At 41.3% G+C, this 19,807-nt stretch overlaps 1 long non-coding RNA gene across 2 annotated transcripts; it reads right to left on the bottom strand.

Moving 5' to 3' along the window:
• Positions 1-304: 304 nt before the first annotated feature.
• On the bottom strand, positions 305-6,075 carry LOC134548660 (uncharacterized). 2 transcript variants are annotated; one of them, XR_010079855.1, is made up of 4 exons: positions 5,834-6,075; positions 5,280-5,346; positions 4,170-4,480; positions 305-3,192 (listed from the first exon to the last, which is right to left on the bottom strand). It is a non-coding gene; the product is annotated as an uncharacterized LOC134548660 (long non-coding RNA). The 2 variants fall into 2 exon arrangements; XR_010079854.1 differs by having other exon boundaries at positions 5,280-5,343; positions 5,834-6,070.
• Positions 6,076-19,807: the final 13,732 nt, after the last annotated feature.

Raw genomic sequence — 19,807 nt, 5'->3', positions numbered from 1 at the left:
TGAAAAGTGCACAGATCTAGGAGCTAGGTGATGCTGCTCTTAAGCTGTGAAGGAAGGCACATCATGCCTACTTTGCACTTCACATTTTATGATGCCAGAAGTTAAATGCATAATATAAAATTTGCAGGAGCTGAACTATATGATAATTATGATAATTGGGGACATTTCTCTCCAGGGAGTGAACTCTAATAGTTAAGGAGTGAGTTGATGTTAAAATAAAAATCTCACTGTGCATTGATTAATTAAATAAAAGGTATTGAGAAGGTTTATTGCATAGTAGCAAGGGACATGATTTGTACTTTCTATGGGCCACAGTATGCATTTATTAAAAACCATATCTCTGTTTACTGGAAGTTAAGACTGCAACAGGACATACCCTTTCATCTGAAAATTACAATTGTGGAAATGAACACCTAGGTGGGAAGATGTATAAGCATTTTCATTTTTTATATTGCCTATAACAGCAGCAAACCTGTGGTTTGTGGTGCTTCCATTTCCATTTCTGATAGCCATGAAAAGCAATACTTGCCTCACTTTCATCCACAGATGTACCTCAGGCTAACAGCAGCACACATGGACAAGGTATTGCTCTCCAAAGGTGTGTTAGAGAATGCCCTGGAGTTCTGAGGGTGACTGAAGTGGTCCAGTTCATCATCCATTCTCTCAATGTCTCCAAACCTTTGGAAAATGCCTCACATGTGGTCCTGAATTTGTGAAGAGGGCAAATATGTCTTCATCTGGCAAGTGCTTAAACTGTGTTTGGTGTTTAGCAAAGCATTCTGGGGCCCTGTTCTGGCACTAAGACCATGGAGTGGCTTGCAACTGCAATAATAAAGTCTCACCCTTCAGCAAAGGGCATCCACATCCACACCACCTGTTGGAAGTGGTGCCAGGGCTCTACTAATTCTTGAACCATGGCTGGTGAAGTCCTATATGGCAAGACCAAAGCTGTGCCTGCAACTATTCTAAGCTATTCTAAAAACTGTAGTTTTACAATAGAGCTGGTGGACTTCTCCTACCCAAGAACTCTGCCTGACACTGTTTAACTTAGCAATCTATAGCCCTAGAGACTGGATCAGTAAGAGAGTGCCAAGGATCACATAGACATAGGCTGATTTCTATGCCCTAGCTTCAGGACATTTAGGAGAAAACCTCTACTGATTTTAAGACTCATGATGACACTGAGATCCCTGTGCACAGGTGTTGCCCCTGCTTGGAGATGTTGTCCCCATGCTGCAGGCTGGGTGGGCTGGGCTTAGAAGGGAATGACAGTCTCCCTTAAAGGGCTGAGGTGGTTAACGCTAAATAAGGTGACATTTGCCCTGAACTGTGGAGAGCTGTGAGACAACACACACTTCCAGAGCTCCTATTCAGATGAGATCCAAGTTAATTTCTCAGTATGCAGCTACTAGACACTTTTGATCTTGGGCTCAATCCTTTTATCTGTATATGTAGGCAGAATACTATAGATTTAGAATTAGATCAGTTAAACTGCTTCTCCTCAGGAACATGTGTTTTTTGATCAGTGCTGAGTCACCTTAGGTAGCAGGTCAGAGTGTTTTCCACATGAATTTTGGGCTGAGAATACTGCTGTAGCTTTTAGATTCTGGATGTACTAGGTGATGTTTCTAGTTAAAAAGGGGCTTTTTCAGAGCCTTGTTGTCAGGTCTAGTAGAACAGCTAGCTTCTGAAATCTGTAAGGACAGACTCAGATGAAAAAAGCCTAGATAAACCAATTGGTACAGGGAATGGTTTCCAAAATCAGGATAACTCCTCTGAAATTCAGCCCCTTCAAGGCTTCTCCTTTTTAAAGAAGAGACTTCTAGCACAAGTCCCTCTGCCTGTTCTGGCTGATGCATTGTGACATGTGGCAAGCAGTTTAAATGTCAAGGTAGTTGATCTGATGTGCACAGAGTGACATTGAAAAAGAAAACTCAGGTGTTTTTATTCTGAAATCATGTTGTTAACTGACTCATCAAAGTTATTTTTGTTTTGTTAGGTTAGAGAAATATGATGATGACATAGTGATAAAGCCTTTTTCTCCTAAACAGCCTACCCATGATATTTGTTTGTTGCCTTTGTAATTACATTCTATTAATGGCATATATTTTTACTACGTAGGTGATGCAATGTTAGAAGTTGCTTTCCACAAGTTTAATCTGAGATTGTATGCCATAACATTGCTTACATTGATATGAATACTACTTGAGCTTACAGTGTCAGAGATAGCTATCTCAACAGGGCAGTAAAACAGCTGATTACTTCCTGAAGCACCTTTTAAAATTAGGAATCCTCACAATAAAATGCCTTTTAAGAATCCTTTTAATATTAGAGCATTTAATAGTTAATCATCTTCAAAACCTGTAAGGTGCCATGGTAAAAGGAGGAAAATGTCCTTCCTCTTTCCACAGGTACTTTATCCTTGTTTGAAAATTAAATGCAGCTTCGGTTTATTATTTTTAAATGCCTTCATTTAATAATGAATTCAAAAAGGTTTTTTTTGCAAAGTTGAGTAGAAAATAGGAATGCTGAAAGCCTCCTCTCAGTCTAGACTGCTATTTTTTGTGTACAGATGCAAAATGTTTGATGTCTTTCCTGAATAATATTCAGGATTGTTTTATCCATCAGAGTTATCCAAATACAAGCAAAGGGCAACTCCATATTTCAGTGACCTGACTAGTCCCTTTGTTGAATGGCCAGCTCCACTTAGCTGCAGATGGTCATATGATAGAAAAGTATAAGATATCACAAAAAGGGGTGCAGTAAGCTCTGGAATCTATTTTTGCAGTCTTTGCTCATATTTTCTATTACACAGGGTTTTGTCCTCAATAGAAAAGTTCCAAAAGTTTACATAATTAATTTTATTTGATCTATGTAAACTAGAAGAAAATCCATGAGGCTGACACTTTGAATCCAGTTCAAACTTGCTTAGATTAACTTCTCTTAATTAGCAACCTAAGTGAAAGCAAAGCAAGAGTAAAACCACTTCCTGTGCACCACTGATGGATGTGTCTTCAGTGAAGAGTTAACATGAATTATCCGTGCATGAATTACTCTGTTTGTGTGAGCTCTGCTTGCATGACAGCAACCACACTGTGAAATAACACTAGAGTTTGTTTTGTCCACGCTATGCTTGTATGTAACACTAACAGTTGTGGATGGGCATCCTATGGATTTCTTTACTGGAGCAAGCTGCAAAACAAAACAAAACAAAACATCCCCAGTTAATTGTTTATAAGAAAAGGCTGACCTCTTTAGATGAGCAGAAGGCACTGAAGGACTGTATACCCTTGAAGTTTTCCCATGGAGCAAACATATGTCCCTGCTACAGGGGGATCAATTGTTACACTGCATCCATTAGTGGGCCAGTTAGAGCCACAGGCTTCACCACACCGAAGTTGGGATCCTGGTTAAACTTGGGCAACATTTAAGCTAAAGTTAGCTTTGCAGAGATGTTCTTGCATTTGGGATTTGCACTCCTTCACAGTAAGATGCAGGTCTGGTATAGCAAGATTTCCTTATATTGCTCAGATCTGCTTAGTGACAGTAATATGTCAGATTCAGGATGAGCTTGCCTGGCACTGTGCCTGCTGCTTTTGAGGTCAGGTGCCTGCTCAGAGTAACAGTCTGCATATTTTCCTGATCCTTTTTCTGTGATATACCCCATTCTATCTATCCTCTGACATATGTATAAAACTTAGTCATTACACTAAAGATGTATCTTCTCTACTCCAAAGTTTGAAAATAAGAACGAAGGTAACAGTTTTCAGGACAGGTTACTGAGGATGACACTTGACTGTTGAGGGGAATTGAAAACAATAGTCAGCTATTCCAAATAAAAAAAATCCATTTGGGAATCTAAATGCATATTTGCTCACTTAAATGAATGGCCTGACTTTTGGAGGTGCTAAGTTGATCCAAACTTAGAATGTTTTCCATCCTCAAAAATCTGGCCAATTGCTTTCATGTCTCTCTGTGGAATGTAGTCACCCAAGTCTGACAGTTTTGGCTCTAAGGTTTAACTTGAGTGAAAACAAACTGGCTTCAAAACTGTAGAGGAGGTTAGCAGCAGCTGCTCAAACCTATGTATCCAAGAAAGAAAATCTTAAAATGTCAAATGGATTTCTTCTCATGAAGTCAACCAGCAATAAACAGGAACAGAAACATACCTGGAAGGGTACAACCAGACCTCAGTCTGCTATTTCTTGCTCACATGATGTTTCTGAGCAGCCCTGCCTGGGGTCAGGGGCTCAGGTGAACTGTTGTACAGGAACCTGAGGCTTATCATTTTCATAATGATGTCTATAATTTAGACACTGCTCTCTTCAGTTCTCACTGGAGGATCTGTGAGCTGGCACAATTATAACTTCCATACCATTCTTCTTCAAAATAAATGAATAATCTTGCGGGAAACAAGAGCTGCCCAGGCTGTGGCAGACTGGTAGAGAATGCTGTAAGATGTTTGCAATGCTTTGTGCATCTGCAAATAAAATGAAGTTCAAGGTAGACAGAAAAAGGTAGTTAGGAAACTTTCCAATTGAATTTGAAACTCAAACTGAGATCAAAAGCTGAGACCAGAATTAGTGAACCTCTTGGTTTTAGTATTTGAAATTCTAGCATAAAATTATCTTTCAGTAATGGAAAAAAATAGAAATTAATACTGAAATGATTCTGCATTCAAGAAGTGCAAATCTGTCTTCAAGTTCACTTAGCAAAGTGACATTTAAATTACTATGAAGAATTGTGTGTGCTATATGTTATTTGTAATTTCATAAAATGTTGGGATGAGATTGTCCTGGGATCAGCATATGATTAAACTGATTATATACCTTATAAACATGGTATGCTTCTTTTTCAGTCACAATCAAAATACAACCTTCTTTTATTAAGATAATGATTTCGATGTCATAACTGAAATCTCAGTTAAATATTTTTTAATTTCTATTCACAGACTTTTATTCTCTATTATCACACTCTTCCCTCTCACCTAAAAAAAGATTCTACTTTTCCCATCACCACGATGGCTGGCATCTGCTAGGATGACCCTCTGCCCCTCGCAGCAAAGCACTGCTATGTAGAAATGGACGACAGACAGATGCTCTTCTCCTCATTCTAAAGAACTTTAAAAATACGGATGGGTGCAGAAGAGGGCACCAAATACTAACTGTCAAAGCAGACAGTGTTTTTCTCTCCTTAACACCCATGCTGAGTATTTTTCTTTTCCTCACTCCCAACCCCCATATATGCATATGTGTCTTAATACTCAAAATAAATCTTACTATTTTATTTTGAGTCTAGGAACACTTCCCTCCAGTTTCCTTCAGGCCTGTTGATCTTCCTTTTCTGCTGTGAAAACAAGGGTGTGAGTGGCAGAAAACTAAAGAATATGCTACTGTAACCCATGCTGGCACTCTGTGTCTCTCCTGACTGCCATCTTTAAGCTCAGGCAGCAGAGGGTAAAGTCACTAAGCTCAGAAAGAAACCCACGTTTCCGTTCCTGCTACACTTGCTGTGCCACCCTAGGTGTTATACAAGGAGGACTCTTAATGTAAAGTGAAGGCTGCATAGTTAAAATTACCTCAGGAAATTCCAAAATTAAGATTTCAAGTGTGATATGTTAATGGGGCTATATTACTCAGATAGCACCTTCTGCATTTTTATTGCTTTTTTAGTTAAAGCTTATTATCTGTTATACATGCATTCTGACCCAGTTCTTCAAAATCCATTGAAATCAAAATAGTCGTTTCATCACTGCAATCCAGAGGTAACTGAAGAATTACATGCTGATGATAATGTGCAGGGACAGAGCAGAAGGCAGAAATTATGGCTTTACCCAGTTCTAGTGTTCCTGTTGTCCCAGGACCGTGGAATCAAACTCCTCCATCATTGTTCTCTTCTCCTGTAGATGTAGTTTACACATTTTTCCTCATTGTGGCTGAATATCTGTAGCCTGGTCCATACACAACTCCAATAGAAAACAGGAATTCCAAATTAAAATCCTTTTGGAGTTGGGCAAGAGTAATTTTCTTCAGGATTAGTAGAGCATTGAACTATGTGGCAACTGAATGCCCAGTTAGTGATGTATGAGAGCAAAGCTCTTGAGCACGTACTGAAGAATGCTTTGTTTTGGTGTCCAGGAAACTTTGTGGCTGAAAGAAAAAAGCAGTGATGGATATTGGACATATGAAAGGCAATTATGCTGTGCTTGTTCACAGACTCGAGAAACAACCAGAGGTTGGTGTGAAAGAACAGAAAAAATTATGAATCGGTGAATTAAAAAAAAGATATTATAGAAATATGTATTATTTTACTGACGGTAGAATATTCCCAACATACAATGTGTTGAATGATTTATTTTTAATTATTTGTCTTTCAGACTATCTGCTAATAATACATGAGCTCAAAGAGACACAGAAAAATTTATCCACACATTTCCATACATGGGGTAGGAATTCTGTAAAATACCCTTTCATCAGAGCTGTGTATCACTATGCACACTCATAACTCAAGCTTTGCAAAAACTTGGGAAACAACATGGGTGCTAGTAGCTCAAAGTCAGAGTCTCTAAAAATCTAGAAAAGGTATAAAATGGAGACTCCTCTGTAGACTGATGGTGACTCTCAGACCACCAATGCTGAAAAACACAGTAAGAAGTAGCTATCTCTGTGTGTTAGTTCCAGGTACTTCTCTATCAGGTCACTGAAGGATTTCGTAGGGTATATTCCAGGTTTGAGAAGGGAAAGGAGCCTTGGAAAATAGCTATAAGCATCATAGTCAAATTATGGAAGGAAAGATGAGTGCCACAAAAACCTATTTTGACTTCTACTGAAAAAAATTGTTCTTCTAGACTGCATATTGACTTAGTGATTTTGCTTCTCTCTTCTGGTTTCCATCTTGGTTCCTGATATAAACTGCTTGTTACCAATTTCTTGGATCTTCACTGCCTAGTATTGTTTTGAATCTTACATCCTTGTCCCATGAAAGCACAGTTATTACCCACTTATAGCACTTCCAAATAAGTACTTTCACCCCTTCGCTCAACTTTCTCTTGGGAAGAATTCCCAGCAGATGTCTGTAAACTTACCTCATTCCCTGCTTTAAAAGCATCTCAAGGCCTGCAATGCATGCAGCAACAGTCAGGCTGCTGGCCATGATGCTGAACAATGTCAGTTCTCTCTTCCTTCATGTTTCCCTCTAAGTGTCCATGTTCCCAATGCTGTCTCTAGTTTCATTCTTAGACTTTCTCCTCTTGCAGGTGAGAGGACCTTTTGTGAGTTGCTGGTGCAGCACCTTTTCTTGCAGTAAACTCTGGGCTCCAGGTGAGAGTATAAATCAACACACTGGGGCAATCACTGTATTCCACTGTGCAGATTGTCTGTCAGTTCCTCTACTGGATCTTCGAGATGCTGGTAGAGGAGGAGAGGGATAGTTCAGGTGATCCTTCTGACCCAAACTGCTGATGAAGGATTCTCCAGAGCAGATGGAAGTGAAGGCTGAGTCGGGTCAGGTCCCTCTTTCTCACTGTTATAATGGCCCTTTGGTCTGCAGGGGAAGTTAAAGCTGCTTTCCACAGCTTTTATTTGGAAACCACTGCCTGGCAATCTGCCCCATCTGCTTCATCCAGGCAGTGAATCAAGCCTGTCTTACTTAAACCATTGACCCCTACTCTGAGAAATACCAGAGAAGAATAGACTTTAACTAAATCTTTCAGTAGCACCCTCTGCCCTTATTTTTCTCCCTCCTTCCCATTGTTTTGAAGCCACGTCACTTTTTGTTTGCTGGAGGAAGATTAAACAAAGGAAGCCACCGGTGGCGCTGGGGTTTTTTGCCACACGTGCTGTCTGTATCCCTCGGCAGCCTTCCAGCAGGTATGCCCGTACAGCTGCAGGGCCATTCACTGCTGGGCCATAAAACTGCTGGCAGGTCTCACCATCTGTGAGGAAGATTGTGTGAGAACTTCTCGCTGTAACTGGGTGGCTTTCAAGACAAATGTCAGTGCTGACCCCATTAAGATAGCCAACATTTTAGAAATGTCATGATGTATTGCAAGGCTGTTCTCTTTCTGTGTCCCGGTAGGCTGAGTCATGAAGTTTTGTAGATGTTCTCACATGAAAAAATACTTGAATTGTTATGTCATTTTAACACCATGAAACACTGAGCAGTTGTGAAACTCTTCCCATTGAGTGTCTGACAATATAGCAAAGATTAGGGTGGAAATTGTGGAATTTTAAGGTATGCTGCCACCATTACAGGAAAAAAAATGGAAGAAGGAAGGAAAACAACCTAAGAGCTAGCACTCAGAACTTTGGTAGCCTGGCACAGTCTGTAGACAAAAAGAACAGTGGCTCTGTATCTAGTCCATCATCCACAGGTTTCAGCCTTGCTGTTCACAGGATAAAAATGCTTTTTTGCATAAAGCCATTTAAAACAACTGTCCTGTCCAACAGTGTATTAATTTCATTTCTAGCTGATTATGAAAGATATTGAAATAAAAGTAATTTGAAATGGTACCTGACTGTTGCAATGCAAGTACCTGTAGCTAAGCCCAGGGCCTTATTACAAGTTATTGTTTCAGGTACCTCATAATGATATGGAGCAAAAAGATATATTTCTTCTCTGTCTGATCAGTATTTGGATTACAACCTCTGTTACCCAAACTTCTTGCTTTATGGGAAAAAGTACATTGGAGTTTGAAAAGCCAAGTCTTTTCATACAAAGGAGCAAATAAGCATCTGTAATCAATATGGACCAGGAGAAATTACCACTAGGCTCCTACTTCAAGGCCACAAAAATGAGAGACGTCTTCCCTTGCCTTCAGTGGATCTTGGATCATATCCCAAACAATGGCCTCTGACTTGACAATAATTAGCCTTTTGTTCGCTTTGTGCTTAATTATGCTTAATGAACATGACTAAGGCATGTTTGAGCAGTCCTAGGATGGTGTGAGCAGTTGATTTAAAGAGGCAAAAGTTATCTGGCATTTTTTGAAGATTAACTCACACCCTTCAAACTTTTTAATCCAGATGCAGCTAGCTGTTACGGTTGTGTTAGCCATCTGGTACTATAGTCTTTGGCTGAAAACAGAAGCAATATGTATCACCACTGCTTTTTGTTTCCAGAAAAAAGGAACACTGGTTTTATGATCATCCATTCATTTGGTATCAAGCACATTTCACACATGAGTTAACTGGAGACCTGCAGTTGATACATTCTGTGGTAAGAAGAAGGGCTTTTTATGGCTGATGGTAGAAACAGAGATGCAGAGGGAAGGGTTGCAGTTTCAGAGTAACTGAATATAATGTCATTGGGTTTTTTAGCTCTCCCTTCACAAAAAGATTCTTTTAGGGACACATCTCAAATAACAAAAGGGATTGTGCTTTCAGGTTTTGCAGTTCAAAGCAAATAACATCTTCAGCTATATTTTGCTAAGCATAAAATTAAAAATACATAAAATTTGTAATTGCCTTCCAGTAATCTTCCCAGCAAACTACAAGCAACTTGATTTTATATACTTACTTGAAAACATTTTATTTGGTTCAAATAACAGATGCAAAAAATTTACCAGCAATAGAGAGCAGAAAGGAAACTGCTAAGGCAAAGAACATGGTGGCTGCTTAAAAATGTTATTCTTGGTATACAACAGTATCAATTTATATCACCCAAGGAACCTCCTGATTTCTCATTGCAGGGGATTTAACTAGATGACTTTTTAAGGTCCTTTGCAACCAAACTCTTTTATAATTCTGTGATTCTCTCCAAGGAGTCTCAAAGTCTTTTTGAGAATAAAGGGAATGCTGCTGTCACACCATGCAGTAAAGCACACCAAGGACTGCTGTATCATCTATATCCTGGAGATAAAAGTAGAGCTGGAGCAGGTCTGTTACCTCAGGTTTCTCTATGTCTCCTAGAAAAAAAATTAACGCTCAAAAGGATGGAAGAAGATAACAAATCCTGGCTTCATAGTTAGTGACTTTGTGTGACCAGTGCACAAAGTCAGGAAGCGATACGGCCCAAAAGCCCACTCAGCTATTGCCTATCTGGCAGCAGTTGCAACCGTTTTTGAAGAATACAGTATAGCTTCCTGACAGGTTGTCATTAAAAATGCCCCGACTATTTCAATGAAACAAACCCTTATTTCTACCAGGTTGATGTGTGGGTCCCTTCTTTCCTCTCAGTTACACCCGAACTGACCTGCACTGCTCTCTGTACCATGCCTCTGTATCTGCACAAGAAATTTCACATACCCAAGCATGTAACAAAATACCTGTCAACATTTACTGCCTGACAATTTTACTCTAGGGCTATTGGTGACCAGGAGATACCTAGGAGTGGCCTTTTCCTGAGCTGTCCCTCAGCTGAAGATGATCCTGCATCCTACAGCATTCAAACACCCATCTTTACCGTATGCATGTCATCCAGCTATTGCATATTTTAGATACCTGTCATCTCAGTATCTAAATCCCAAAAGAACAACTTCAGCAACTGAGGGGAAGCTGGAACTGGGGGCAGATTTCAGTGAAAGCTACTCATCTAACCCGCTGAGATGTCTGAAACACTTCCACTGAGATATATATATATATATAGATATATAAATATTTGAATAGCTTAAAGGATCCAGGCTTAAGTGCTGATGTGGCTGTTGAAAATGGCTCCTACATCATATATGCTTTACTGAAAAAATTAAGTTTTAAATACAGAGAAGCTTCAGAAATGCTGTAAATATATATGTATGTATGTGAAATATATATATATATATGTATGTGTGTATAGACAGAGATGCACATTCTTCTCTGAGCAACAGCAAGTTACACCAACTAGTATAGCCACTCATGTCTGCAAGAATAAACAGTTCAGGAGGCCCAGATTTCTTGGCCCAACAACCCAGATTCCTAAAAAGGCACTGGAAAAATATTTTAAGTGATAGGAGCTAACATTAAAAAAATGGGAATTTATTCTTGGGATTACAAGGGCCCACCACATTGAAGGCAGATTATCAAGCAAGTGGATTCATCCTGTCTGTTAAGATCTAGCCAGACATTCTGTTTTTTAATAAGTCTAGCTTTATAAATCTGGTCTTCAAAATGGTCTTGGGAAGTGCTCTGCATGGGCAAGCTCTGCTAAGGCTGAAACACAGGGCTATGCCTGTGCTTCTCTGAACCAGCGAGCTGCAGCACAGAGGGTAAGTGCTGCTCTTTGCCGTTTGCCTACTGCCCACTCCCAGTCCAGCTGACTGCCGTGCAGACAGGCTCTCTGGCATGTCTGAACATCCCCAGGAATATGGCTTTCCATATGATCTGAAACACCATGCGGCAGCCGTGCCTGCAATCCTGCAGTTGGCGCAGCATGCAGGGCTGATCTTGAGGGCAGACTTTGGCAAGCAGGAGAGACATCCCCTGGAGGGAACCTCCATGTGTTTCATTGAAAAGGGAGCTGGCAAGCATGGCTTTTACACTGTCTTGCTACTGCCATTTACAGTTGGTGAGCAGTGAGGGTCAGGCTGCCTGCTTGCAGTGTACCTGTAGTCGTAAAACATCGTATTTTCTTTGCTATTTTTCTGTCTGTATCTATATTTGTGTTGTGTGAGTCCACTGCTCTTGCCTGAGGAGCAGTATCATGAGCTGTACCTGCCTGCTAGCAGTATCAGGATTGAAAAGAATCTCCAGCCTGTCCTCTGGCAGACAGAGCTGGAAACCTCCTCCCACAACTGCCTGTGTCTTGCACTTAAGCGAAGCAGCAGCTAAATCTTGTGCCTCATCCTCGAAGTGCCCATCAATTTTTCTGTCTCTGGAAACAGCAACACAGACAATTTAAAGAGGAGGAAAGGGAGGAAGAAAAGAATGAGTGAAGAAATGAGCAATGTCCAAAGCAAATAAGGAAAGTAAAGGCATAAGGGGAGGCAGCGGGTGAGCTCCTCTGCCCTGCTCTACTCAGGGCCTCATCCATCCTCTCACCACCACAAACTGGCATAGGAATGTAATGGGGAGACAGACACATTTTGAGGGTAATATACATCCTCCATCCTCCCCATCACAGCTGCATCTGGCCCTGCGGTGGGTTATCCTCTCTCTCCAAATGTTCAAGTCATTATCAGTTTGACAAATCCAATATATATAGAAAGATCTCCAGGCAAAATCTGTATTTCCAGAAAACGAGATTCCTATACCATCTGCAGCTAATTGTTTCATACCATATTCGTCTCAGACCTGCTGAGCCCACTCTAGGCCTGCTGAGCCCATCACTTACCCTGGTTTTACACAGGAGGAGCTCCACTGTCTTCAGTGGATTAATGCGATTAACACTTTGTGTATGAGAGCAGAATTCAGGGCTGAAGGAGCATCCGCCACTGCCTCAGATCAGCCTCGTCATCACCTTAACACTGACAGGCATGTGCTTTGGTGGTAGGCAGTGAGTCTGGTTTTCAGGGGAAAGGGAAAGGAGGCAGCCAGCCAAAGCTGGCTGTGGTGAGGAAGGGAAAGAGGAGTTGCTGCCTCTGAAATCAGATCCAAACAACTGGGCAGGGAGATGCCGGCTGCAAAGGGTTGCAGCCATGGCCCTGCGCTCGCCTCTTGCCTGGGGTGATTGGCAGCATTTTCCCTCATTCAAAATTAGAGAAAACAACAGAGCTCAGCAGTAATCTTGATTCTAGAGCCTTGTTGAAACTCTAGACACACATATCTGACAGATACAACAGAGATTAATGAGCCATGACCAAAAGTTTGATTTTTCTGTCAAGTGCTCCCATCCGTTTTTAATAAACAGGGGAACAACATAAACTCCAGCGTCTGCTCTCCACTGTTTAAACTGGGCAGGTTGCTTTTGGTACCATGCGTGTCTGTGCTGAGTTATGACTGTAACCACTGAAAAATGCTGAGGTTTTGCTGGGTATTTTTTTTTCCCTGTTGGCCCTTTTGTGGCTCCTTTTTTGATGAGTTCTTCTCCTTCCATATTGTTTCTTTTCTCTTCAGCATGGACTGTCTGGTATTTTACCACTGGAAGCTGTCAAATGTAATATCATGTTTACAGCTAAATGAGTTCAATTTAGTGTCATTGGTATATTATCTGGACCACATAAGTGCCTAAAAAGCCCACTGCTTTGTTTTAAACAGCGCTCCGCTTTATTTTTTTATTGGGTTTTGGAACATGGTTTCCTCATCCCTTCCAAGTACAACAGGCTGAGCCAGCTAGAGTGGAGCCCGAGGAACATGCCATAGTCTCTTCATGCTTCTGGTTTCTTACATTATAAAAGTCAGGCATTGCTCTCATAAAATAGTAATCAGTACATAGACATCTGAATTTGTCAGGAATTCATGGTAAAGCAGTCCCTAAGGATTCTATGCCACAAAATGTGTTTGAGAATTCCTTTATATTTATTTCTCACAAACTGTTAGAAGCCACAAATGAAACAAAAGAGGATGGTTTATACCCCGAGGTATTTATGGGATGGGAAAAAGAGTGAGGAAATGCTGCCATAAATCTAACTGGCCACAGAATGTCACTCTTGCTCCATGCAAATAAAACTGAAAAGAAATTTACCTGGTAATATAAAACCCGAGTCTTAAGGAAGGCAACTCAGGGAAGCTGTTGCCTGTAGACAGATGAAGTATGGCTGTGCAGACATGAATGAGTGGGCACACAAACCCTCTCCTACAGGGAACCCAATGACATGCCTGAATCAAATGCCTTTGCAAACCTCTGATCTGGGTCTGCATATGAAGTCAAATCCTGCTGGTGACTCTTCTCCCAAAGAGTCTTGCCAACAGGTGGGTTGGGGGCTTTAGAGGGAGAAAACCCCTGGATCTTAAAAACTCTTCCCACACTAAGACAAACCTGCACAGCAGACCCCAGCCTGTGCTTAGGGCCCTTCAGGCTCCCTGCTGGCAATATCAGATTATCAATAGGATTCTGGCTGCGAGTGAGGTCCTTTCTGAGATGCAGGATCAGGACCACAGAGAAACAGCTAGGCTGTATTATTTCAAACAAAAGCTGCTCTTGAATAAAAAAGCACTTGTGGTTTCAAAACATGAAATAAAAGCTGCCCTGAAACTGAAATTGTCCTTGACTTGATGCCGCATACAACTGAAATTACCACTAAATTTAACAGACCGATGCTTAGCATTTAATTGCCCCTGAAAAGACATCACTGTCAGGAAGGCACAGTATCAAACCCCAAATCTTTTAGTTTTCATTCAGGGCTTCATTTCACCTAGCAGGTACCCGCTTCTCCAAGCCGTGACCTTGACCAGACTAGAACACAGAGGTCACCCGCCTGTGCAAGGAAGAATCCCACTGTGGTGCCATCCCTATGTACAGGGGGAAGGCACCAGCTGCAAGACAGCTCTGCATTTCCTCTTGGGGAAAAAAAGCTTTTGCTTGGGTCCAGAATGAACTGGGAAAGAACAGAAGAGATTATTTCCTGACCCCCCAGGGCTGAAGGATTGAGATTCCCCACACCACCTTCTCGATGGGTGAAGCTTCTCTTGAAAACTTGTGTTTCAATATTTTTACGAGAGATCTGTCTGTGATCTGCTGAAAACATGTTTCTTATAGATCTGAAGAGGTGAAAAAATGGGGTTTATGCACTTACCACCTTTTGCATGGGCAGAAGTGCAAATCTTGAAAAAAATTTGAATTTAAAGAGTAAAATGCAAAAATTTAGATCAGATCGAAAATTCTGCAATGTTGTTTTTCGGTAAGCCTTGAAGTATTTTGACTTAGATATTTTTTTCCTGATTTTTTGGTCTAATCTTACTTAGATTTTGAAACGGAAACTTACTTTCAGTCTGAAAATTACGTCTTTTCTTTTGAAAGTTATAAAAAGAGGATATTCTGATAATTTTTAAAAACATTTTCCAATTGTATTTGAGTATGGCATTTCCATTTTAAAAATCCTATCTCCTCCCTTAGGCTTTGCTTTTGACAAATCCACGTCTTCCAGTGAAAAACACTTTGCAGAACACTTCCCAATTTTGCCTAATATTTACATCTGTTCTTCTCGGAGAATGTGTCACAGCTGTAGATCAACAGGAATCGCATAGAACACGGTTGATTTATGGTCAAAATAATATTTTTAAATCAACTTGTATTTAAGAGTAGTGAATAGCACATGTCCATATACCAGCAATGTATCATAAGGATTTTGTACCGCTTTTACATTTTTACATTTCTTTTGCATAATTATACACGATTCATGTGTGATTGTAATTTTTACAATTATTTTACATAATTACATGTTATTAGAGCTGAAATTTGGGCACAGTTAAAGACTGCAAGCCAGATCCTCAATGTTTCAGGCACCCACCCGGATGGCATCATCTGTCTCCTGAGACAGGAAAATTGGACCAAAAAAGACTACTGTCCACTGAAATTAGAGCAACCCCAGAGAGATGCATGACTGTGAAGTGGCAAGGAAAAGGAAATTGTTTGTTGCTGCTGCTGTTATCCCTAGCTGCAGCTTTGGCCTTTTATGGTGTGATCCCAGCTAGGCACAGTGCTCATGGGGAGTTGAACGAAATTCATGGGAAGCTGCACATTGCTTTCCTGCATCTGTCCCCACTGCCTTCATCTCTGGCCCCCAAACCACAGGTACGTGGATAGAAGGCAAACCTACAGAGGGGCTTCCGTTTAGTCCCAGAATATTGATTCCTCTGCCAGAAAAATCACATTTTCAATGTGCTTGGTAAATAAGGGGAGGAAGTGTCCCACACGCAGAAAAACCTGGCACATTTTCCTCACCTTTGCCAGGCATGCAGGCTTTTTCTTCATTAGAGCAGTTGCTTGGTGGGACACACTACTCTCTGTGAAGGTGAATATTAATCACAAGTTTAGCTCCTGGCCTTTGCTAGCACGCTATTTTTGGCTGGCTTTCTGTTCCTCAGAGCTCGGGAAGGTTTCTGTCAGCTGAGATACATGAGGTGGGTGAATGCCTTGTTTCCTTGACTGGATTATCCCTCATCCCCTCTGCATTTTAAAAGATTTGGTGGGCCCGTTAACAGCTTCTACCTGTTTTAAGATCTGTGACAGGAGGCTGAATGGTTCACTTCATGCAGCACCATTCGCCCGCCGTTCTTGCTCATGGTGTTGACATGATTTATGTAAATCATAAAATGTGGTGGGGTGACCTCACGAGTGTCCAGCTCTCCTCACGCACGTCTCTGGGCAGAAGGGCCAGTATTTATAAACAGTGCTATATTCACATCTCAGTAACCTGCTTTATTTACACTGCTTGAGCAGAGCTGCTACTGCACAAATGAAATATTATTCCCTGCCATGTGCATTTCGTTTTTCTGTCGGCTCTGTGTTTTCTTTCATGCGTTACCCTCCCTGTTGGTGAGTTTGTCGACAGCTCTCCCCAGCAAGAGGCTGGGGAGATGGGAAGGAGGTGAGTGAGGTTTGCTGCCATTTTCAAAGTAGATGGTGACAAGCAAGTGTGGGACTCCAGACCAGCAGACTAGCAAAGTCCACATTGAGGCTACAAGCTGAGCTCCAGTTTCTACAGGTTAGAGGGGAGCAAGCCAGGGCCCTGCATCAACAACCATTTGAGCTGCAGCAGCACAAGCTTTCCCCACAGCCAAAGCCATTGCCTTTGCTCACAGTGCTCCAGCCCATCACATGCTTCACTTGCTGTGCTGCTTCTGGTGGGATACTTGCTCCTAGGAAATAGTGGTCTTGGCTGTTCTTTGATGAGGGTAGGTGAGAGTTAGTCAAGCTATGATCAAGCTTCTCAGGCATCTGGATGTGGTTGAACCAGCCAGAATTTTCTAGCAAAGTCATCTTTTTGCAGTCCTTTTTAAGGAGGTCTTTTTACTACAGCCTCCAAAGAACTCATGTCTGGCTCATAAATTAAGAGGAAAATGTCTTCTCTCTCAAAATAACCACAGTAATGAACTCAACAATAAACACTGCTTCTCACCCTTCTGGTTTGGGGGCACTTGTTTTTAATTTTTTTCTTTTTACCACTAATTTTAAAAAGGGGAGGAAGGTTTAATGTTTCTTAAAATATCTTATTTAAAGTTGTGACTGGTTCATTATCTTGCCAGCTTCTGCTGTTTTGAAAATGTGGGTTTTTTTCATTTTCTCAACAAGATATTTACGGTAAATATTAACTTATGAACAAGTCAAGAAAATCAATAGCTGGAACTCCATCAACCTCAAAAGATTGTGAACATTTCAAAATGAACTCCAAGCCCTGAAACTCCAGCAGAGAAAGAGCTCTCTATTGCCTTTATCGATGGAAAGGGAAAAGTCTCTCATAAAGAAAAGCTCCATTTCTGTAAACTGCGTATACATGACTCTTCTAGCAGCACTTGAACAACACCTAAATCATGAGGCCACAAGTGCTCACCAGCTTCCAGATTCAGATGCTGATTCTGGCAACATCTGGCTGTGTGCAGGGATGAGACCTGTGTTTAGATGGATCCTCCTTCTCCTATCCTATGCTGTGGTTTCCACAGGAAGAGAATGCCTGTGTCTTCAGAGAAAAGGGACAGCCAGTGATGTGAAACACGATGGAGGCAAGCAGGGAGCACCTCTCCCATGTTTGTTTGAAATGAGAGCAGAGGCAGAGCTAAGGAAGAATCAGGATTTGGGCAGTCACTCATTTGTTTGGTACCCCGGGAAAGTTTAGCTGCCAACCTGGGGTCGTGAGCTGTGTGATGGGGGAGCAGCTCTGCCGGGGCCAGCAGGCACATCTGGAAGCAGACATTTGGCTTGCGGCTGCAGCCCATGTGTCAGGTTTGGTGTGAGTCTGGAAAAGTGTGCTGCAAGGACCATCACCCCCAGGACTGGGGAAGGGAGAGTGGGAAGAGCCAGATGGCTGGAAAAAACTTGCCAAAAGAAAGTACTTTTTTTATTCTTGCAAATCCTTTTTACCTGGTCCACAAGTTTGCAGGTGCATTTGCTTTCCTCTCATAAAGATTTCTTTTCTGTTGTTGTTATTCCCAGAACGTGATGGAGGAATTTCTGTTTTTTAAAGGCATTTAGCAAGGCAGTGGTAAACCTCCTTGGTTTACTGGTTAGATCACAAGATCAGTTTAGTTATTTGTCAAAATGGACTTAGAGAAACCTGGGCGCTCTTGCTTTTCCCCATCCTTCAGAAGGTTTTGAAGAAGGGTCAGATTCTGCCCTCCCTCACAGCAAACAGCACCCTTTCTTCCTGTCAGCAGTGGGATTGCCTTTGCACAGCCTGCATAAATAGAGTTAGTAGAATTTGGTGTAGGGAAATTTTTAACATTCTTCAAGTATATAATAAATTATTTCAGAAATCTAAATGACACTGAAATGAAAAATTGTCCTGTTGCACCAAAGGGATATTTGGCTGGGGAACCCCTACGCTTAGTATTTGGTATTTTGAAAAATATCAATATTTTCTTCAGCTTCTAGTTGAGGAACTGAGACCACATTGTAATTCTTACAAGATGGATTTCCTGCTCTCACTCAAGGGGTTTTCTCCATAAAGTATGATAGGAAGTGTGTTGAGCCTCATTAACTCTCATCTTGTTTCTGGAACAGCATTGGAAACTGTTGGAGAGGTATATTAGGCAAAGCTGCCGTGGCTTGCATGGACAGCAGTGGGAAGCTGCTGTGAGGTGAACCAAGGTATGGTGAAAAGCAGAAGGAAATCAAATATGAGTCCAGAAGGAAGTTTGTATATGGCAAAATGTGCTATACCCCACCTTTCTTATGTGTCAATACATCACATCAGATTTCCTTTCCAAAATCAGGCAAGAGTAAGTTGGAAACTGAGGAAGCCATTTCAGAGCACTATCCTTTGAGATAGCTGCACCTTTATTCCTGTTATTTTTGACTGTCCATGAAAATCTCTGTAATGTTTCCATAGATCTCAGAAAAAATATTTTGCTCTCTCCATCATCTGTTTTACCCTGACACTGTTCTGTAGGTTTTTGTAGAGCTGCTTCACATTTACAGAGGAGTGAAGGAGATGAGAGATAGAGATTTCACACTTGATATTAACACACTGGACATAGTCTTGGTTTATCTCTTCCTGAGTTTAACTCTCAGTGAAACAATTAAAAAGTCACCTTGAGGATTTATCTGTGAAAACACTTCAACATCTCCTAAAGAGAAGACAACTAGGGAACTAGGAGTGCTCAGAATTCTGCATTGCAAAGGACTAGACTGCAATCTTGTGCACATTCTGTCTATTTTATTCCCTGGCTCAGGGCTGGGATAGCCCACTTACGTGACTCCAGATGCTAGCAATATAGATACATTGAAAGCAGAGCTGGGCCAAAATGTTCTCTTTGCACTTCTTCAGGAGTATGGGAAAGTACAGATTGAGATTCAGGGTGTAAACTTTCCCCATTGAAATTCTGATACAGTCAGTGTGATTTCTGAGTGGAGTGAGAGAAATCTGGGGGCAAGCCTGTTCCCCTTCTGTGTTTTTACTGTATAACATGAGAAACCACACTCTCTAACCCAGCAACAGATATTTTGCCTTGGATGTTGTATGCATTATATTGCTGAAAGAAGAATAACACAGTATTAATGTCCAGCTATTACAGGCCTTAACCTTTTAGCCCCAAGAGGCTGCTCAGAGTTTTGTCTGAAGTGCCTGTAGGGGCAGGGTACAAATTTGCAGGTGCAAAGTAGTATTTGCAACTGCAGATCACAAAGGTGCAAATGCCACGTTCTGGTCTTTTGCTCTGCCATCCGCTAGCCTGCAGGCAGAAAACCAAGCACTGTGCAGAGCTCTGGTAAAACCTGTGATCTTAATTGTTTAACAACATCCCAGTCAAAGGATATATCACCTTCTGCTTCTGTGAGATGCATGTTCATTTTTTGGATGAGC

The sequence above is a fragment of the Prinia subflava genome, chromosome 3 (genome assembly GCF_021018805.1).
Source record: "Prinia subflava isolate CZ2003 ecotype Zambia chromosome 3, Cam_Psub_1.2, whole genome shotgun sequence".
NCBI lineage: Eukaryota > Metazoa > Chordata > Aves > Passeriformes > Cisticolidae > Prinia > Prinia subflava.
This window is presented reverse-complemented; position numbering and strand designations above follow the sequence as displayed.